Genomic DNA, 22,825 nt, shown 5'->3' on the forward strand with positions numbered 1-22,825 from the left:
GAATGTCGATGACGTCTATTTGGTGAAGTGTAATACACTACTGGCCATTAAAATTGCTAAACCAAGAATAAATGCAGATGATAAACGGGTATTCATTGGACAAATATATTACACTAGAACTGACATGTGATTACATCTTCACGCAATTTGGGTGCATAGATCCTGAGAAATCAGTACCCAGAACAACCACCTCTGGCCGTAATAACGGCCTTGATACGCCTGGGCATTGAGTCAAACAGAGCTTGGATGGCGTGTACAGGTTGTAACGGAACATATTAAAGGCTTTACTTTCCCGAAGTATGCGATACCCTCCAAATTCAACCAGTTTAATGAGTATTTATGATTATAGAAAAGTTATTGTGTATGTGAACAATGATTGCATAACATGTCTCCATAAATAGTCAACCCATTAAATTATACTGAATAACTGACCCACACAAAAGTTTATATCACTTGATCACTGATACAGCAAATGTCATCATGAAAAACACTAAGTTTATCTTAAATAATTAATATGAAGTATGAAAAATAGTGGCCAACTTAGGTATTTTGGATCTCCTTAAATAAAAATCACCCAGTGAAACCTATTTGTTCACTAGTTGCGTTTTCACTCAGTATTCACGTAATCAATCCTATTTTAGACGAAAACCAATGTAATTCTTCATAATTCATGTTACTTACTTATTTATGCAAATTAGAGAAGTCAATTGACAAACTTCTAAAAAACGGCCTTTTTGTAACAGAGAATTATTCTGTCAAGTCAACAAATCTGTCTGTCATTTTCATAACATGTTAAATTATGTCACTCGATGCAAATTAATAACTTTTCTGCACAAATTATGATAACAGATGTACATGTGACTCATAAACTATATCTCTTTTTAGTAGTTCTTTGACAATGTTATAAATACAAGCAGCGAGAAGGGTCGAAGAGCAGTCGGAGGCAGTCAGGGGCAGTCGGAATGTCACTTTGGTGAAGTGTGTTTCTGTGTTATTGTTTGGGATGGAAAAACAATGCAAAGAACATGTAAAGGAAGTACTACTTTGTGTTGTGTTATGGTCTTTGGTGGACAGTGGAATTAAGATGGCCACCAAAGTAATAAATATTTGATGTTTACATATGTGTTGGTTTCGCTCGTTCTTTATCATCAAAAGCACATGAAAAACACGGGACCTCATTTTTTACCCTAGACAACCAGATTTAGAGCCAGCATCAGCATCGAGACACAGCAGCGATCCAGCAAGCAGCAGCGATTACTACAATGCTAACAAGCTCCGTAAATGGGAGTGAAATAGTGCGATTACAGCAATTAGCGATATCAACGATCAGGCGGACCACATTTACAAAAGTGGGGGCTCGTCCGGGATCTTTAAGTGCATCGATGATAATAGTGCAGCGATAAATTTCGTAAGTGCTTGGCACTCCAAAAAAGTTTATTTGTGCAGTGTGGCAACAGTGAAAATATGTCAAAGTGAAAAGAAAGAAAAAACGTGTGTATGTGCGACTACGAAAAACTATCATCACACTGCTCGGAAGATTAACGTCTGGATTATGTCAATGGAATTCATCAATCAAGACTTCAGCTTCGATAAAACCGAACAGACGTGAAGAAAGCCAACAAGAACACCGATCACGACATCATAGCATAGCTACCTACATAAAGCAAGGTATTTTGTTGTTGTTGTCATTTACAAAATTAATAGTGAACATGTCTCTACCTGAGAGTGATGAGATAGTAGGAAATGTAAAAATTGAACCAGGGGATGGTGAACAATTAAACTTAACAGTGTGGCTAGCAGAGTTTGCAACTCAAATAAGCTCGCAACTTAAACAATCAAGTGAACAAGTAAGTTTGAAACTTAAAGAAAACACAGATAGACTGGATAAGTTAAGTTTGGATTCTAAACAATCAAGTGAACAAGTACGTTTGGATTTTAAACAATCAAATGAACAAGTAAGTTTGAAGCTTAAAGAAAACACAGATAGACTGGATAAGTTAAGTTTGGATTTTGATCTATTAAGTACTCATCTCAATGAGAAGTGTGAGGAAATTAAAACTACCCTCAGTAAGAACACTAGCGAACAGTTGATACACTTCAGAAAAGAATTTCAAGTTAAAGTTGAAAGTTTAAATGAAAACATACAAGCGAACACAGACAGCATTGCTGTCATCTACAACAGAGTAGATACTGAAGCTAAAAGATTAGATCAGAGAATAGACAAAACATCAGAAAACCTTAAACAGGATTACAACCTGTACACCACTAATGTAGATACAAAAGTAGAAAATATACACACTAAATATACACAATTGGAGGATGCATTGATGTCCAAACAAACGATTTACAATCAAAATACAATGTATGGGCACATCCAAGTGAAATGCTTTCCTGGTGAAAATCTGCACCCTATTGACTTTATTCACCAATGTAAGGATATGTTTGTTGTAGGAATGTCAGATAACATAAAAATTAAGTTAGTAAAACGGTTTCTAGAAGGGGAGGCCCTATCCTGGGCAAATGAGAATAATGATTCTTGGAATACTTTTGAAGAGTTTGAAGCTAAATTTATTTGCAAATTTTGGTCACAATCCATACAAGCCAGATTAAAGTCAGAATTTCTAAATGGACCAGTGTATAGAGGGAAAGTAGGGGGAATGCAAAAATTTTGCAGAGATCAACTGAAAAAACTTGCTCATTTAAATAACTCTTTTGATATTATGACACAAATTGATGTTTTAAAAAGAAGATTACCAGAGAGACTGCAGTAGGAATTGGTCCATGGACCAGACGATTCAATGGAAGAGTTCCTGAAATTTGTAGATAGATTAGATAGGGCCTTGGAAAGAGAAAGTAACCAAAGTTTTGGCTCTGGCAACAACCAGTATGGGGGGTGGAACAGGAATGTAAATAGAGATTATTATGGGAGGAGAGACTTTGAAAATTCTGGAAATAATGCTCCAAATAGGGGAGATAGGAGATATGAAAATGATTTCAGAAACAATACACAGGAGGGAGGATGGAGGAGAGATAACAGGAATGATAGAAATAGGTATTGGGGAAGAGAACAAGAGAGAAGGGGGTTTGTTGAAACTAGTGAACAAAACGACAACTACAAACGGACAGACCGAGGGAACCAGCCGGTAAACGGTGGACAGTCCCACTAGATGTCCGTAGTTTTGGGGCTAGACAATATTATGACAGGACAACACATAACCGAAACTGGAAAAGGAGAGGATACAATGTAAAGAGTAAATACCATGAAAATACTGATGTTGTTAGAATGAATAAATTAGAATTTAATAAAACGTTTTGGGATACTATGAGTAAAAGTGATACAGTTAATAAAAACAGTGTTCAAGCACAGGTGGTTAGTGAAAGTGCAGAAGTTGAAGGTATTGCAGAGTTCCATAGTTGGGCTGAAAAGGATACTGGTGTTAATAACAAGTCAGACACACCACAAATAGAATCTATTTTGGGGGGTTTATTTGATACGAAGGGGGATGACGAAGAGTTTAATGGAGCCAAAGACTCAATTGCTGAGATTCAGATACATAGGGGGAAATCTGAAGATGAGGTTGTTGTGGAGGGGGAGGAAGAAGTAATAGAGGGACATTTAAATAATGACCCTAAATCAAGTGATGTTATTGATGAGAGTGTGGAGGAAGAAATAAAAGTATTTGCAGAATTGAAAAGTGATTATGTGGTAAAGGTAAGTGATGTGACAAACATGGGTAATAATGAGGTTAATTTAAGTGAAATGCAGACTAGGGAATGTGCATCTGAGGACAAGCTATTGCCTATTGGGAACTATGAAATGCTAATCTATGAGAATGGTACTAATAATAATATTAAAGAAAATATTAAGGGATGGAATGTAAATGTGTGTTTTCAAGAAAAAGGGGAAAAGTTTTTAGAAGTTTTGTGGAACAACTATGGAAACTGTATAAACAAAGATGCCTTTTGGAAAGAATTAGCAAAGGTAAGTGCAACCTTGTATCCTATATGGTGGATAAGAATCCGTAGTGGACTTTATAAAAAATGGGATGAAAACAATAATTTGTTGAGTGGCAACACAGTGTTAAAAGGAACAGATGAAAACAAAGGTTTATGTTTAAATGTCAATGCTTTGCAAACAGAGAGGGATGTGGCTAAATGTAGGAAAGAGACATTAGACTTAGGAACTAAAGAAATTGAAAATGATCTATTGTTTGAGAATACTGAAATAGACAAAGATGTTGAGCTAAGTTGTCCATTTGAAATAAAAGAAAGCCCACATCCTAATGCATATAGACTTATCTTTCCCAGATAAAGAAGGTTATTTGGATTAAGAAACATCACTGAATTGAAACCATATAAACATGATTAAGCACATTTCCCTGTTTGAATACAGTTACTTACCCATTTTCCGTAACGCATGTTATCAGCAAAGATTTTTACTGGGTGTGTCAAATAGCACTTACCACTCATCCTACAGACCCTGGAAAAGTTCCAGATCTCTGAGAGATCGTTTTTATATTTTTATTGTCACTATTGAATATTCAATTTGGAGACATCTTCTTTACTTGCAAGGAGCAAGTTTAACCATGCACCCAAAGAGGTGACAAACATTTATTACTTTCGTTTTATATTGATGAATATGGGACATACTTGCACCAAATATAAAAGACAATGTAAAAATTGTTGTGCAAGACCCATCATTTTGTTACTATTGTTTTCTTAGGCATAAGATTAGTGTACAATTTTCTACAGCTTATCAGATGTTCACCAAGTTTGATGTTCGTGTTATGTTGTGACCAAATTAAGTGTGCAATTTTGGTATTAATATGTTCTTGTACTATCTTGACTATGTGTCTCAATGGGAGACAAGTTTTTTTAATATTTTCTTTTTTTAAATGCATATTATATTCATACATGTGACTTCTCTAGTGTTTGTGTTTATATATATCATGTCCATACTTATAATTATGTTCTTTGTTTTCATTTCCTTTATGTGGCTCAAAACGAGCAGACAGTTGCATTGTTTTTCCTATGGACATCTGACCTGTCCATCTATGTAATATATTTATGTTCCTTCTATTATCTTGATTAATCTGTGACTCAATGAGAACTGACTTTGAAATAACTGACATATAGTTTTTATATATCTAAAAATCGCATGTGATATATTTGTGTCTGATTTTGATCATTTTCCATGTGGCTCACTGGGAGCAAAGATTAACAATTTTTTTTTACTTTCATATATTACTAAATATTTTTATGATGCTGTCATACTGAGAGCCATAACACAAAGTGCATTTGAAACAACACAACTAAAATATTTGCAGGAAAAAGTCATTTTGAAATGGTGTAACGGTCGTTGTATACATACACATTATGCATAGTAATTGACACATTTGTCCTAGTCGGCTAATATCATTAACATTCTGTAAATGATATTACCCGAGGGGGGTATTGTAACGGAACATATTAAAGGCTTTACTTTCCTGAAGTATGCGATACCCTCCAAATTCAACCAGTTTAATGAGTATTTATGATTATAGAAAAGTTATTGTGTATGTGAACAATGATTGCATAACATGTCTCCATAAATAGTCAACCCATTAAATTATACTGAATAACTGATCCACACAAAAGTTTATATCACTTGATCACTGATACAGCAAATGTCATCATGAAAAACACTAAGTTTATCTTAAATAATTAATATGAAGTATGAAAAATAGTGGCCAACTTAGGTATTTTGGATCTCCTTAAATAAAAATCACCCAGTGAAACCTATTTGTTCACTAGTTGCGTTTTCACTCAGTATTCACGTAATCAATCCTATTTTAGACGAAAACCAATGTAATTCTTCATAATTCATGTTACTTACTTATTTATGCAAATTAGAGAAGTCAATTGACAAACTTCTAAAAAACGGCCTTTTTGTAACAGAGAATTATTCTGTCAAGTCAACAAATCTGTCTGTCATTTTCATAACATGTTAAATTATGTCACTCGATGCAAATTAATAACTTTTCTGCACAAATTATGATAACAGATGTACATGTGACTCATAAACTATATCTCTTTTTAGTAGTTCTTTGACAATGTTATAAATACAAGCAGCGAGAAGGGTCGAAGAGCAGTCGGAGGCAGTCAGGGGCAGTCGGAATGTCACTTTGGTGAAGTGTGTTTCTGTGTTATTGTTTGGGATGGAAAAACAACGCAAAGAACATGTAAAGGAAGTACTACTTTGTGTTGTGTTATGGTCTTTGGTGGACAGTGGAATTAAGATGGCCACCAAAGTAATAAATATTTGATGTTTACATATGTGTTGGTTTCGCTCGTTCTTTATCATCAAAAGCACATGAAAAACACGGGACCTCATGTTTTTACCCTAGACAACCAGATTTAGAGCCAGCATCAGCATCGAGACACAGCAGCGATCCAGCAAGCAGCAACGATTACTACAATGCATTTTAATGGCGCCAGTCTAACATCAAGTGCTAACAAGCTCCGTAAATGGGAGTGAAATAGTGCGATTACAGCAATTAGCGATATCAACGATCAGGCGGACCACATTTACAAGGTACAGCTGCCCATGCAGCTTCAACACGATATCACAGTTCATCAAGAGTAGTGACTGGTGTATTGTGACGAGCCAAGTGCTCGGCCACCATTGATCAGACGTTTTCAATTGGTGAGAGATCTGGAGAATGTGCTGGCCAGGGCAGCAGTCGAACATTTTCTGTATCCAGAAAGGCCCTTACAGGCTCTGCAACATGCGATCGTGCATTATGCTGCTGAAATGTAGTTTCGCAGGGAAGGGTAGAGCCACGGGTCGTAACACATCTGAAATGTAACGTCCACTGTTCAAAGTGCCGTCAATGCGAACAAGAGGTGACCGAGACGTGTAACCAATGGCACCCCATACCATCACGCCGGGTGATACGCCAGTATGGCGATGACAAGTACACGCTTCCAATGTGCGTTCACCGCGATGTCGCCAAACACGGATGTGACCATCGTTGTTGTTGTTGTTGTTGTGGTCTTCAGCTCTCCATGCTACTCTATCCTGTGCAAGCTTCTTCATCTCCCAGTACCTACTGCAACCTACATCCTTCTGAATCTGCTTAGTGTATTCATCTCTTGGTCTCCCTCTACGATTTTTACCCTCCACGCTGCCCTCCAATACTAAATTGGTGATCCCTTGATGCCTCAGAGCATGTCCTACCAACCGATCCCGTCTTCTGGTCAAGTTGTGCCACAAACTCCTCTTCTCCCCAATCCTATTCAGTACTTCCTCATTAGTTATGTGATCTACCCATCTAATCTTCAGCATTCTTCTGTAGCACCACATTTCGAAAGCTTCTATTCTCTTCTTGTCCAAACTATTTATCGTCCATGTTTCACTTCCATACATGGCTACACTCCATACAAATACTTTCAGAAATGACTTCCTGACACTTAAATCTATACTCGATGTTAACAAATTTCTCTTCTTCAGAAACGCTTTCCTTGCCATTGCCAGTCTACATTTTATATCCTCTCTACTTCGACCATCATCAGTTATTTTGCTCCCCAAATAGCAAAACTCCTTTACTATTTTAAGTGTCTCATTTCCTAATCCAATACCCTCAACATCACCCGACTACATTCCATTATCCTCGTTTTGCTTTTGTTGATGTTCATCTTATATCCTCCTTTCAAGACACCGTCCATTCCATTCAACTGCTCTTCCAAGTCCTTTGCTGTCTCTGACAGAATTACAATGTCATCGGCGAACCTCAAAGTTTTTATTTCTTCTCCATGGATTTTAATACCTACTCCGAATTTTTCTTTTGTTTCCTTTACTGCTTGCTCAATATACAGATTGAATAACATCGGGGAGAGGCTACAACCCTGTCTTACTCCCTTCCCAACCACTGCTTCCCTTTCATGTCCCTCGACTCTTGTAACTGCCATCTGGTTTCTGTACAAATTGTAAATAGCCTTTCGCTCCCTGTATTTTACCCCTGCCACCTTTAGAATTTGAAAGAGAGTATTCCAGTCAACATTGTCAAAAGCTTTCTCTAAGTCTACAAATGCTAGAAACGTACGTTTGCCTTTCCTTAATCTTTCTTCTAAGATAAGTCGTAAGGTCAGTATTGCCTCACGTGTTCCAGTATTTCTACGGAATCCAAACTGATCTTCCCCGAGGTTGGCTTCTATTAGTTTTTCCATTCGTCTGTAAAGAATTCGTGTTAGTATTTTGCAGCTGTGACTTATTAAACTGATAGTTCGGTAATTTTCACATCTGTCAACACCTGCTTTCTTTGGGATTGGAATTATTATATTCTTCTTGAAGTCTGAGGGTATTTCGCCTGTTTCATACATCTTGGTCACCAGATGGTAGAGTTTTGTCAGAACTGGCTCTCCCAAGGCCGTCAGTAGTTCCAACGGAATGTTGTCCACTCCGGGGGCCTTGTTTCGACTCAGGTCTTTCAGTGCTCTGTCAAACTCTTCACGCAGTATCGTATCTCCCATTTCATCTTCATCTACATCCTCTTCCATTTCCATAATATTGTCCTCAAGTACATCGCCCTTGTATAGACCCTCTATATACTCCTTCCACCTTTCTGCTTTCCCTTCTTTGCTTAGAACTGGGTTTCCATCTGAGCTCTTGATATTCATTCACGTCGTTCCCTTATCTCCAAAGGTCTCTTTAATTTTCCTGTAGGCGGTATCTATCTTATCCCTAGTGAGATAAGCCTCTACATCCTTACATTTGTCCTCTAGCCATCCCTGCTTAGCCATTTTGCACTTCCTGTCGATCTCATTTTTGAGACGTTTGTATTCCTTTTTGCCTGCTTCATGTACTGCATTTTTATATTTTCTCCTTTCATCAATTAAATTCAATATTTCTTCTGTTACCCAAGGATTTCTACCAGCCCTCGTCTTTTTACCTACTTGATCCTCTGCTGCCTTCACTACTTCATCCCTCAAAGCTACCCATTCTTCTTCTACTGTATTTCTTTCCCCTATTCCTGTCAGTTGTTCCCTTATGCTCTCCCTGAAACTCTGTACAACCTCTGGTTCTTTCAGTTTATCCAGGTCCCATCTCATTAAATTCCCACCTTTTTGCAGTTTCTTCAGTTTTAATCTACAGGTCATAACCAATAGATTGTGGTCAGAGTCCACATCTGCCCCTGGAAATGTCTTACAATTTAAAACCTGGTTCCTACTAAATCTCTGTCTTACCATTATATAATCTATCTGATACCTTTTAGTATCTCCAGGGTTCTTCCATGTATACAACCTTCTTTCATGATTCTTAAACCAAGTGTTAGCTATGATTAAGTTATGCTCTGTGCAAAATTCTACCAGGCGGCTTCCTCTTTCATTTCTTAGCCCCAATCCATATTCACCTACTATGTTTCCTTCGCTCCCTTTTCCTACTGACGAATTCCAGTAACCCATGACTATTAAATTTTCGTCTCCCTTCACTATCTGAATAATTTCTTTTATTTCATCATACATTTCTTCAATTTCTTCGTCATCTGCAGAGCTAGTTGGCATATAAACTTGTACTACTGTAGTAGGTGTGGGCTTCGTATCTATCTTGGTCACAATAATGCGTTCACTGTGCTGTTTGTAGTAGCTTACCCGCATTCCTATTTTCCTATTCATTATTAAACCTACTCCTGCATTACCCCTATTTGATTTTGTGTTTATAACCCTGTAGTCACCTGACCAGAAGTCTTGTTCCTCCTGCCACCGAACTTCACTAATTCCCACGATATCTAACTTTAACCTATCCATTTCCCTTTTTAAATTTTCTAACCTACCTGCCCGATTAAGGGATCTGACATTCCACGCTCCGATCCGTAGAACGCCAGTTTTCTTTCTCCTGATAACGACATCCTCTCTAGTAGTCCCCGCCCGGAGATCCGAATGGGGGACTATTTTACCTCCGGAATATTTTACCCAAGAGGACGCCATCATCATTTAATCATACAGTAAAGCTGCATGTCCTCGGGAAAAATTACGGCTGTAGTTTCCCCTTGCTTTCAGCCGTTCGCAGTACCAGCATAGCAAGGCCGTTTTGGTTATTGTTACAAGGCCAGATCAGTCAATCATCCAGACTGTTGCCCTTGCAACTACTGAAAAGGCTGCTGCCCCTCTTCAGGAACCACACGTTTGTCTGGCCTCTCAACAGATACCCCTCCGTTGTGGTTGCACCTACGGTACGGCTATCTGTATCGCTGAGGCACGCAAGCCTCCCCACCAACAGCAAGGTCCATGGTTCATGGGGGGGGGGGGGGATGCGACCATCACGATGCTGTAAACAGAACCTGGAGTCATCCGAAAAAATGAGGTTTTGCCATTCGTGCACCCAGGTTCGTAGTTGAGTACACCATCGCAGGCGCTCCTGCCTGTGATGCAGCGGCAAGGGTAACCGCAGCCATGGTCTCCGAGCTGATAGTCCATGCTGCTGCAAACGCTGTGGAACTGTTCGTGCAGATGATAGTTGCCTTGCAAACGTCACATCTGTTGACTCAGGGATCGAGATGTGGCTCCACGATCCGTTACAGCCATGCGGATAAGATGCCTGTCATCTCGACTGCTAGTGATACGAGGCCGTCGGGATCCAGCACGGCGTTCCGTATTACCCTCCTGAACCCACCGATTCCATATTCTGCTAACAGTCATTGGATCTCGACCAACGCGAGCAGCAATGTCGCGATACGATGAACCGCAATCGCGATAGGCTACAATCCGACCTTTATCAAAGTCGGAAACGTGATGGTACGCATTTCTCCTCCTTACACGAGGTATCACAACAACGTTTCACCAGGCAACGCCGGTCAACTGCTGTTTGTGTATGAGAAATCGGTTGGAAACTTTCCTCATGTCAGCACGTTGTAGGTGTCGCCACCGGCGCCAACCTTGTGTGAATGCTAATCATTTGCATATCACAGCATCTTCTTCCTGTCGGTTAAATTTCGCGTGAGTAGCTCGTCATCTTCGTGGTTTAGCAATTTTAATGGCCAGTAGTGTACATACATCCCATAGAAGATGATCTCTCCACAACCCGGACATCCGTCTCTAATGACCTCGTTGTCGACGGGACGTTAAACAACATTAACCTAACCTAACAACATCCCGGACACTCACTTTCTGTCGCCCTCCTAATGCACGTGGTGAGTCATAGCAGCTAATATTTCTCATATGGTAACTCTTAACACAACACTTTCAGATGAGCCTTACTAAGATTTCATCTTGTGACTTCACACTCCAGGGGTTTCTTGTGAGAAGAGCAGACAATGTGCTGGCAATGGGCTTCACTATTTTCAGTTTCTCGCATCGCGAGCATCAACACAATACGACACGCAACACTACACGCACACGTGCACATCGACATCACAGCCACACGCACTCTATAGTTACTCTTAAGATACAATAGACCCAAACCAACAAACAGCTACGTGGAAAGGTGCGCGGCAGGCTGCGAATCAGATGATTAAATTAGTTATACACAGTGAAGTGAAAGCAACTGACCTCGCGAGCTGAGATCACAAGGTTTGCCGCACTAGATAACAATAATCACGTAGAGCAGGCGGTATCGAGCTCAGCTGACAACATGAGGCTGCTGCCGGCACTAGATAAGACTGAACACACAAGAACCAGTGTCCGCTTGCTCTACTTCAGAAATCACTCGCTCACCAAATAAACAAGGCGCATTTGGACAACAGTTCGTCAGTACGGTCACTGCTTCATCGAAAAGAAAAAGTTTGTATCGCAGAGCAGCCGGGTCGAAATAACTAAAAGATACCTTCGCTTAGTCTAACCAGGAAAACTTGCTCTTTGACACTGAGGTACCAAAGGTCATCGAATACCTCCTAATCTCGTGTCGGACCTCCTTTAGCCCGGCGTGTTGCGGCAACTCGACATGGCATGGACCCAAAAAGTCGTTGGAAGTCCCCTGAGGAGAGCCATGCTACCTCTACAGGCGTTCATAATTGCGAAAATGTTGCCGGTGGAGGATTTTGTATATGTGTGACCTCGTGATTATGTACATGCGGGCGATCTAGATGGCCTAATTAATGCCTCAAATTGTACAGAATGTTCTTCAGTCCAATCGCAAACAATTGTGGCCCCGTGACATGCTGACAGAAGTTCCATCTTGCAGACAGGTGGAAGCGCCAGCAGTGCAACAATGAATAATTCAGAGCAATATAACAAACTCTAGTTGACTCCGTCAACCAACGCGATCGATCGAGCGTTAAAATTGAATTTTTGGTATTTCTGGCATAATTAAATACATTTAAAATGAGTTATGATAATAGTAAATATAAATAAATAATAGAATTAAATAATTATAAATATAACAAATATCCATATTTAAAAAAGTATTTCTTGTTGGATTCCAAAGGTTAATAACTGGTGCTACATCACACATTCATGTTTAAATAAACGTACAATTGCTTTCTCTTCCCGGTGGATTTCAGCCTTCACTGATAACTCTCTTTCAGTAAACTCTGAGATGACGTGAACACAAGGTATACTTTACTTTACTTTAAATGTGGCCAGGGCCTTATCGACCACACGCCTGCTCTATGAGCCTCTTCCACTTCTGCCTGTCCAATGCGCTGTTTGTCCAGTTGCTGCTGCTGTTCATCCTAGTTGTGTCCTCCCGAATGTTATCCCGCCATCTGATTCTGGGTCTCCCAGTTTTTTTAATTGTTTGGCGGCTTAGTCATTTGCTTTTTAAGCAAGTGCTGTCACTTGTCGGAAATATTTTTTTCGCGTGAAATATTTGTCACCACTAGTTAATGTTATTTGAATTTCTTTAACTAATATAGCTTCTGAATATGAATCATCCTTGCACGTCCTTTATATCACGGTGAATTTGTCTTGAGGATCAGTTTTTATCCAGATGTATGGTTTCTTCAGTTTCCACTCCGCTCAGTGTTTCACCATTCTAATCCAGGCACAAAGTTCGCTATTAAGTTAACGCCTGTTTGTAACCATGGCGAAAAAACTAAACTAAAAGCTACTTACTGCCACTCACTAAACAGATAAAAACGGAACAACAATAGGAAATACGACAAGCTGTAACAGACCGCAGCCAACAACAATGATTTAACAATGCCAAAACGATCGAGTGTTTCGACCCAGAACTAAACGCGCCGGGGATCAGGCGATTCCACTTGTCCAGTGATAAAGAAGAGTGCGAACATGGTTACAGATTGTTTGCAGTGATGGCTAGAGATAGGTTTAATTGTGAAATTGAAGTACCAATGTGTGAATGCGAATAGTACTGCTTTACACCCATGAAATACTGTAACTGCTAGTTTTCAAAGTCTGTTAAATATAAACAGGTTTGTGTGCCTGGATGTGGTTTGTATGTAAGTGGTCGTAATGTAATTTCCTGCACAGTATACTTACTTTCAACATAAATAAATGGCTGAATAAGATTTAACGGTTAGATTCAAATTATCCTTAATCAATGGACACATTCTTAGTAAAACGAAATGCAAATAGTCGCTAAAATCATACGATATTCCTTTTTTCACATACCCCTATGACTATTTTTATCCTCAACTTTGTACCCCGAACGCCACAAGAGGGTAGTTAGCATCTAGAACAACTTAATCCACAGCAAAATATTAATGAGATGTAACGAATAGAAAGGAAAATTAGTCGACCAGTACGTCAGTACGTAATTAAACGAATATTTACAATGTTTATTTCAACTTTGGCGAGCCCCTTGAGGTGACCACACACTACCCGGAACAGGTCTCTACTCTCTTTGGGTATGTGTGTCCAGCTTGTACACCACTGCCTTAGTTCAAATATATCTACTGCAGACTGGATTCACTCAGAAGAATGAATGGATGGCTTAATCAAATGAAACACTAAAGAATGGTTCCAGTTAAAAGAATAAATACATGGTTCAGCCGATAGAAAAACTATAGACTGTTTTCAGTTGAAAAGAAAGAAAAAGAATAATTTAGTGAATAAGACAAATATATCATAATGCAAACTGAACGTAAAACTACAACCGACTGAATCGATTGTTTTCGTTCGGATTCACTCAAAAGAATGAGTAAATAATTTAGCAGATACACAAAACTATAGCCGAATTTGTTGATTGTTTTCCAACAAACGACTAAATCGAATGTTTTCATTCGGTTGTTGCCATCTTAAAGCTTTGAAGAGATAGATAGGCTTATGTACATGCAGATGTGGTTGCCTAGATGCCTAGATGCAGATACATCGTGGAAAGAATTTTCATTCTGAGTCTGTACCTGCCTGACAATTTCACCAAAACAGACACACACACATACACACACACAGACACACAGACACACACACATACACACACACACACACACACACACACACAAACGACGCTCCGTGAAAGAGTTATGCAAATTGGTTCCAACCTGATATTTTTGCAGGTATCCATGGAAAATGCAAAGCTGCTGTAAATTTTGGCGACCGATGGATGAGTGGGGGCAGCTCAATTTCACCGCACAGCTGGCAAGGATGGTAAACAGGGGACTTGTCGATACTATGGCATAAAGTCTTTGCGAATTTCATTTCAACGTACTCCGTTGGACAGGAATGGGTGAACCACTACCGAACACAGCGTGGAAAATGAAGAGGTCGACCTAGATAGACGACTGGACGCGAGGACCGAGCATTCCAAGAGAGGCACTCAGAGATCCGCGTTCATCGCTATAATCGATCCGACCTGCAAATGGTGTTTCAGTGACCACAAGGACCATAAATAGACGGAGTGACGACAAGGGCCATAAATAGACGGGTCACTGATAGGGGACCGAGCTCTCGGCGTCATTGTGCCGACTATCGTTGGTCTCTATACACCCAACAAGGACGTGGTGTGGGGCAGATTCGGCCTGGAATCTCGTTGACTACACTGATGAATCCCTCTCCGAACTGAGCCCTGGTGACCAGTGAAGACGTGACTGGAGAAGCCCCGTACAGCAGTGGGATACCAACCTGACTATTGTCCGCCATTCTGCCTGACAACCAGGAGCGACGATGTGTGATGCTATTTCACGTCATAGCAGGACCTCTTTGGCTGTTCGAGGATATTCTGCGTCCCGTCATGAGCTTACATTTCAGCAAAATAATGCCCGCCCGCAACCTGCGAGAGTTTCTACTGCTTGCCTTTGTGGTTTCCAAAGCCTACCTTGGGCAGTAGGGTCGCCGGATCTCTCACCAGCTGAGAACTTTTGGAGCAACACGGAGTGGGCCCTCCAACGAGCTCGTGATTTTGACAAACAAAAGCGCCAATCGGACAGCACTTGGTGTGATATCCCTCAGAAGGACATCCAACAACTCTATGAATCAATGCAAGGTGAATATCTGCTTGCATAACGACCAGAGGTGGAGCAACACGGTGTTGACTTTCTCAATTTGGAAAAATGTTTCTTTTGAATAAATCATCCAATTTTTCTGGAATCGCGATAATTTGTTTGTCTGTACACGTACATCGCATCTACTGATTTCCATCTCATTCGGATAATTCATTCGTGGTGCGCCTTTCTTGTTTTTGCCATAGAACGTTATGACCCTGAATCAATACAGATTGACGTATTCCACCTCACTGTGTCGTTTCTTAACAGTTACTGCTTGCTGTCATTGTTTAATGACATTGTCATCTTAAGCAATAGACTGGCATAGCACCACACTCAGAAGTCAGACAGGGATAGTGTTTGACAACGACTATTCACCTACAAAGACTAAAATTATTTTAGATGGACGAATTTAAAAAAAAAATATTGCATTCGACATTTAACGATTCAGTTTCTATTTTTTTTAACATTTTTGATAGACATCACGGTTTCAAAGTTATGTACGTTGACGGCTTCCAGCAAGGGGACTCCCTCGGGCGTTCATTCGTCTTCCCCGAACGTGTCTTCAGGATTCATTTTTCCCGTCACTGCAGTGTATTTTCCGCAGAGCTCTATGCAGTTCTGAGGGCAATGGACCAGATAAGACGCCTTCAGGGCAAACAATTTCACATCTACTCAGATTTCCCTAGCGCCCTACAGCCGTTGCACCACATATATCCAGTAAAGAAAATGCTCAAGTTCATACATGAGCAAATGTATAACTTACAGGAAAAGGAGTTGTCATTCTGCTAGCTACCCGGTCACGCTGGAACTTGGGGAAATAAACAGGCAGACAAAAGCGCCAAGGAGGCCTGCAGTTACACAACGTGCCATACCCCTGCAAGCTGTCATTTCGCTGGGGAGTCACGCTTCCATGCAGTTGTAGGAGGAGGAGTGACCGGCAGTAACGGACAATAAGCAGGGACCGGTGAAGCCAACCGGCCGGCCGTGGCCTTTCCTCATGCCAGTCACTCCGGCGGACTGAAGCGGCCCGAACTCGCCTCCGAAATGGACTCCGTCCCCTAAAACATGGACTTTTAATCTAGCGGGGGTACCTTCCAGTCTCTGATGCCTGTGGCACACAAAATGCTGTACGCCACATTTTAACTGAGTGCGTTTTGCGGGATCTCTCCTCTATTCCAGATGACGACGAAACGAGTGTCGCCAGGCTTTTCGAAGTTTGCGACGTGTCTGGACATTGACCTACGATTTTAGGCTGAAGACTGTAGTGTGTTTTAGTGAGTGGTCGGCTCACCCCTTTTATTCCAGCAATCACCCAGCTGGCAGGTGTCTGCTACCTTCTTTTAATTATTTCCATTGCTTTTTACTTTTTTACTGCACTACATTTGCCGACGTGATTTTGGGCGTCTCTCCTATGGGTCATCAAGCGCATTTTCTCTTATGTTTCGGAAGGTATTTTCAATTTCATTTTTGTTAATCACGTATTTCATACGACGTCCAGCGTCGATGAAAAGCGTCGGTTTGTTCCCCAATACAAACGGAACGATTTTTAAAGTGCAATTTTACGAGCCCATTCGATAGAGCGGTCCAATAGTTGTCATTTGTTTTATCGATTTGTGTTAACAGGAACAGTAAAACACGAAGAAAACTCAGTACTCCGGTAGCGACTGAGCAGCGCTTTTGCATGGCGGCAGCAGGTAGGGCGGGCCGGGGTGGCGGTGGTGGTGCTACTGGAGTACCGGTTCTTCTTCGTGTTTCACTGCCTCTACTAATACACACAGATAGAAGAAACATCGCACTAGACTAATGTGGAACAGTTCTGTCAAACGGGCATAAAAATTCCACTTCAAAAATCACTATCTTTGTAATTGGGCGTCGCATGAAAGACATGAGGAGCAGTTTTTATTTGGGCTGAGACCAGCTATGCGTTGGAAAAAAAGGAGTTGCATATACCTGCCGAAACAAAACACCAGAGAAAATGAGGCTGACAACTCTTAAGCGAGACACCATATATTGGAACGGGTACAAGTGTAGATATTTTTTGTGTGGTATCTTAATACGTACACACATTAGTGTATTGGATGTTTTTTCTCTGTGTCGAACAGTCTTCCCACAAACACATCATAAACTTCACAACGTCCTGCTTTCTGCACAGCCGCAACTGCTCTACTAAGTGGACTATATCTGTCAGTATAGGCTAACCACTTCGCTTTCACACTTAAACAACTGACCTGTTGCCCAGGAGACAACAGCCATTAAGCGCTTGCTCTTGCCACATGTAGCAGGTGGTTACAGTTAAAGTGCAACCACTCTCAGAGGTCCAGTGTGGCCTTTAATTATCGTAAGACAGTGAAACTTGGTAGATATTCTAACACGTTAATGCGGAACCAGCTTACCTGGAAAAAAAATTGGTTCCAGCTTTGACCACCAGGTGCAAATCTGGCGCTGAACAGCATCTCGTTAACGTCTCCAGTGCTCAAACTGATCAAACTGTGTAAGCTGCGGTTAATAATAAAAATCAACGTTGTGCTTTTGTTACTTGTTAGACTTTTTCTGCCCACAGCCTATTCCTAATCCATTACATATGGAAACATTCCCATAAGATATTCTTGCATCCACAGGGCCAAATTTGCACCTGGTTACCATAACTGGTGCAAATTTTTTTCCAGTGTACATAAGTTCTGCATTAAAGCATTAAAATGTATACCATGTTTTGGTGCCATACGACAATTACGACCCACACTGGACCTCTGTGTGTAGTTGCACTTTAATTATAGCCACTGGTTCTTGGAGTACTAAACACCCTAAAAACATATAGCTTGTAATAATTATTAGTCAACCAATGAGTAAATACTGATATATGCTGTTCAGTACACCATTCTCAGTCACTAATAGAAATTTCTGCACTTACACGTGTTATACCGTGTGTGTGTGAGTGTGTGTGTGTGTGTGTGTGTGTGTGTGTGTGTGTGTGTGTGTGTGTGTGTGCGTGCATGCGTGTTTTCAAATTTTCAGGGTGTCCTTTGTGCTTTTATTTGTAGTTCCCATTTTAATAGCCTTGCGACCTTTATCCACACTCATATTATTACATTTTAGTTAGGAGAGTAGCCAAAATACCGGATTAAGGAAGTCCTGGGCACTCTTATGAAAGATATTCCAATAGTTCCAACCACCTTCGCAGGAGGTGGCCAATAGATCCTAGCCGAAGGTGAACAAATTCTCTCTGTATCTGTTGCTTTGCTTGTTTGTGACACCATTCGTTGAAATATTTAGGTAAGCCACGTATCGCCCCACTAACCTTTTAACGAGTTCTGTCGTTGAAAAAGGTACATATTTCCATCTCAAGGAAAAGGAGTTGCGCCAGTATCTCGACATCGACGCTAAGAATGTTAAGAGATGTCAACTATGGCGTATAATAGTCGCCCGAACGTGCACTATTGCTGCTAACTTTCCTTGGATGCCTTGAACTGATTGTGAATCTTGAGAGCTACCCGCACCATACATCTGCCGATTTCAATTCGTTGACTGTCAGTGAAGACCTGCGCTGTTTTTTGTTGCCACACGAGTTACGTGTCGCTGAGGATAGCTGGACCGAAAGCTGTGCAGTGCTCGCCGCCCCTGTTAGACGCCTACGGGCGACGACCGTTAATGTGGACGTAACGACGGCGACACCTCGTTAAGACCAGGCAGCGCTGTGCAATCCATGGCCTGTGGCCGTTAGCTCCTGGATGGCTTCCTCAGACGAGGTTACTTGCGACGAAACATCGCGTCGCGTGAGGCACCTATAGAAATAAAAACTATAAAGATAAAAAGTGACCAAGACGGTGTCTTCCCTCATTCCTTTTATACGTTCAGTACCCTACGTTAGTTCTACTTGTTACGTGTTGCGCTTACTTCAGCTATACTCCAGGATGGGTCGCATGAGTGATTTGCAACATTTCCGGTTGTACAACAGACTACTAGGACACTGGAGAAGTTGCGTCAAAATTACGCACCATTGTAACCGAGACAGGCAGTCCTCATTTTGAACATCTGATACGACTTTACTTTGTTGCTAAAAATATTTCTTGTTACGTCAATAAAACCCCAACTACTAATTTCCAACCATTAGTTCCTTATCTCAAATTGTGCACTTTAGGATGCTCTACTATCCTCTAGGCTTATGAATTCTATATAGAAAAGTACCATTTGTTGCCGACACTTCACATTTCCCCTTCCCTTTTTCCTTATCAAATGTTTAGGTTACTTTCGCATCACCTTCATAATTCCATCTTTCCCTGACTTACCAGTTTTGTACGATGTTTCTGTCAGGTATACAATAAGGTTACAAAATTCATGGGACAGCGATTATGCACATATACAGATGGCGCTAGTTTGACGTACACAACGTATAAAAAGACAGTGCATTGACGGAGCTGTCACCTGTGCTCAGGTAAATGGAAATGAGCGTACGGCATCTTTGGCCAGTCGCGGAAGTTCGGCCGCTAAGTGCAAGTCTTATTTCAGTCGACGCCACAGCCGGCCGGTGTGGCCGAGCGGTTCTAGTCGCTACAGTCTGGAACCGCGCGACAGCTACGGTCACAGGTTCGAATCCTGCCTCGGGCATGGGTGTGTGTGATGTCCTTAGGTTCGTTAGGTTTAAGTAGTTCTAAGTTCTAGGGGACTGATGACCTCAGCAGTTAAGTCCCATAGTGCTCAGATCCATTTTTTTCGACGCCACATTGGGCCCCTTGCGCGCCGGCGATGAGGATGAAATGATGATGAGGACAACATAACACCCAGTCCCAGAGACGAGAAAATCTCCATCCGGCCGGGAATCGAACCCAGGACCGCTTGCATGGGAGACGAGCACGTTACCACCCAGCTAAGCAGGCGGACTGCATTCCGGTGATTCGTGTTGAAAGGTTTCCGACGTGACTATGGCTAAAAGATGGGGATTAACAGGCTTTGAACGCGCAATGGTAGTTGGAGCTAGACTCGTGGCATATTGTATTTCTTAAATTTTTAGGGAATTCAGTTATCCAAGATCCATAGTGTCAGGAGTGTGCCGAGAACACCAAATTACAGGCGTTACCGCTCACCACGGGAAACCCAGTGGCCGACGGCCTTCACTTAATGGCCGAAAGAAGCTGCGTTTGCGTAGAGTTGTCAATGCTAACAGACAAGCAACACTACCTGAAATAACAGCAGAAATCAATGTGGGATGTACGACAAACGTATCCGTTAGTTGGCTATGGCAGCAGACGACCGATGTAAGCACCTAGTAACAACGCGACATCGCCTGCAGCGCCTCTCCTGAGCTCGTGACTTATCGGTTGAACCTGAACGACTGGGAACCCGTGGCCTAGTCAGAGGAGACCCGCACTCAGTTGGTAAGAGCTGACGGTAGGGTTCGAATGTGGCGCAGACCCTTACGAACCCCCCAAGTCGTTAACGAGGCGCTGTGCAATCTGGTAATGGCTCCATTATGGTGTGGTTTGTGTCTACATGAAGTGGACTGGGTCCTCTGGTGCAATTGAACCAATCAGTGAGTGCAAATGCTTATGTTCGGCTACTTGGTGACCACTTGCAGTCATTCACGTACTTCGTGTTCCTAAACAATGATATGTTAGCAGGCCACTATTGTTCGCTATTGATTTGAAGAACATTCTGGACAAATCGAGCGAATGTTCTGGCTACCCGGATCACCCGACATGAATCCCACCAAACATTTATAAGACATAAACGAGAGGTCAGTCTGCGCAGAAAATCCTATACTGGCAACTCTTTCGCAATTATGGTTGGCTATAGAGGCAGCGGGGTTCAGTATTTCTGCAGGGGACTTTCAACGACTTGTTGAGTCTGTGCCAGGTCGGGATGTTCCACTACGCCGGGCATAGGGAGACCCGACCCGATATTAGGATGTGCCCCATGACTTTTGTCACCCACTGTATGTTTGGGGACAATGGATAATTTATTTTCAATTATTTTTTATTTCATCTGTCTCAGTTGCATCGACACAAAATTCAGCTGGAGTGGTTACCGGTTTCGGGCTGACACACCAATTTTCAAATCACGCACTTTGTTATTAACTGTAATTATTCATAGAATATGGTGCCATTTTTCAGTGGGCACGTAGGCTACGATCAGAGAGGGTACTTGCTGCCCACTCTGTACTTTGCTGTGATTTTGGGTACAACAAATTGTAGGGCCTATGAATAATTACGGTTAATAGGAAGGCGTGTGGTTTGAAAATAGGTGTGTCAGCCCGAAACCGTTAACCACTACAATTGAATTTTATACCAATGCAACTGGGACGGATAAAATAAAAAATAAATTATCCAGCTTCCTAAGAACTGCATAGTTGCGGCATGCCTGGAACAAGTAAATCAGTGTAAATTTGCCTGTCACATGGCGCTGCATTGAGGAAGGTTTTTACTGGAGATTTTATTTTATTTTCGATGTCGTTATTAGGATCAGCAGCCTCATTCGTTTTCGTATACGAAGTCCTAATATAGTCACTTACATGAGATGAGAACATGGTAACATAGTTTCAAGTTGGAGATCCTTTCTTTCTTTTTGTGAAAGCCGAGCCGCTTGTGAGTTCACACGTTCAAATAGTGGGTGGATATAGATTTTAAGAGGGTTGAGATCTGCGAGTTAGATCGCGCTTAAACCTGTTGGTAACAGCGCCATCGGGAGCAGCGAGTGATTATTCACTTTACTTATTTTTGCTTTTGCGTATGAATATTATTTTGCGTGGAACTTTAGTGGATCAAGTTGTTGCTTTAGCTTGTGCTAGTTTGTGTGGTGGCACTAAGAGATCGCTGCACTAGTTTACCCCCTGAGATCCTCAGATGTAGCTAGGTGACCAAAGCATTGATTACGATTATTGTAAATTTAGTGTCGAGCGAGTCTTCTGATTTTTATTACCATGGTTTCGGATGCCACATGGTCGCTGGCCACTCCAGCTTTATTGGTAACCTCCTTAGTTGGAGACAACTCAAGCCCGTGAGGCTAATAAACACCAATAGTCATTGTATCAAATGGATAATCTACGGCTACCTAGCGTTTATTGTAGTTTGACATGGTGGGTTTTCCACTCTAGCTAATTTCTGTATGTCTGGATTCATCAGCTGAGATTTTTCCCGTAGAGCCATTCCAAAGGGGGTCATTATTCTAAGTGTATAGAGAGTCTGCGCTGAGCTCCAATGCAAAATTGACGATATCCGCGCCTACTTCGTGTATACGTACAGTAGTAAAGCAGTATAAGAATGTCTACATTTTGCGTATGTCGAATCTGGTATCAACCTTTGTAACAAATAACTAGATTTCTGATCGTAGGTCAATATTCATCTAAGATTATTCGCCTCCCTGTTCCTTCAGAGAATATTGGTATGATAACAGCAGTCTAGCAAAGAAAATGATCACTGCGTGACAGTAAATAGCTTCGTCACTGAGTAGTCCTGCCTATCTACACATAGGAAGCA

General features: G+C 41.3%; 1 protein-coding gene across 3 annotated transcripts in view; it reads right to left on the reverse strand.

Moving 5' to 3' along the window:
• LOC126262402 (protein rolling stone-like) overlaps window positions 1-22,825 on the reverse strand; it is a 141,367-nt gene that overhangs the window by 106,498 nt on the left and 12,044 nt on the right. The window contains exon 1 of one of the 3 annotated variants that reach the window (XM_049959020.1): window positions 11,527-11,661. The exons of the other annotated variants lie outside the window; for them this stretch is intronic. The gene's annotated coding sequence lies outside the window, so the exon portion shown is untranslated. Of the gene's footprint in view, window positions 1-11,526; window positions 11,662-22,825 lie in introns of those variants that run through there. 3 annotated transcript variants of the gene reach the window in all.

The sequence above is a fragment of the Schistocerca nitens genome, chromosome 6, assembly GCF_023898315.1.
Source record: "Schistocerca nitens isolate TAMUIC-IGC-003100 chromosome 6, iqSchNite1.1, whole genome shotgun sequence".
Classification (NCBI taxonomy): domain Eukaryota; kingdom Metazoa; phylum Arthropoda; class Insecta; order Orthoptera; family Acrididae; genus Schistocerca; species Schistocerca nitens.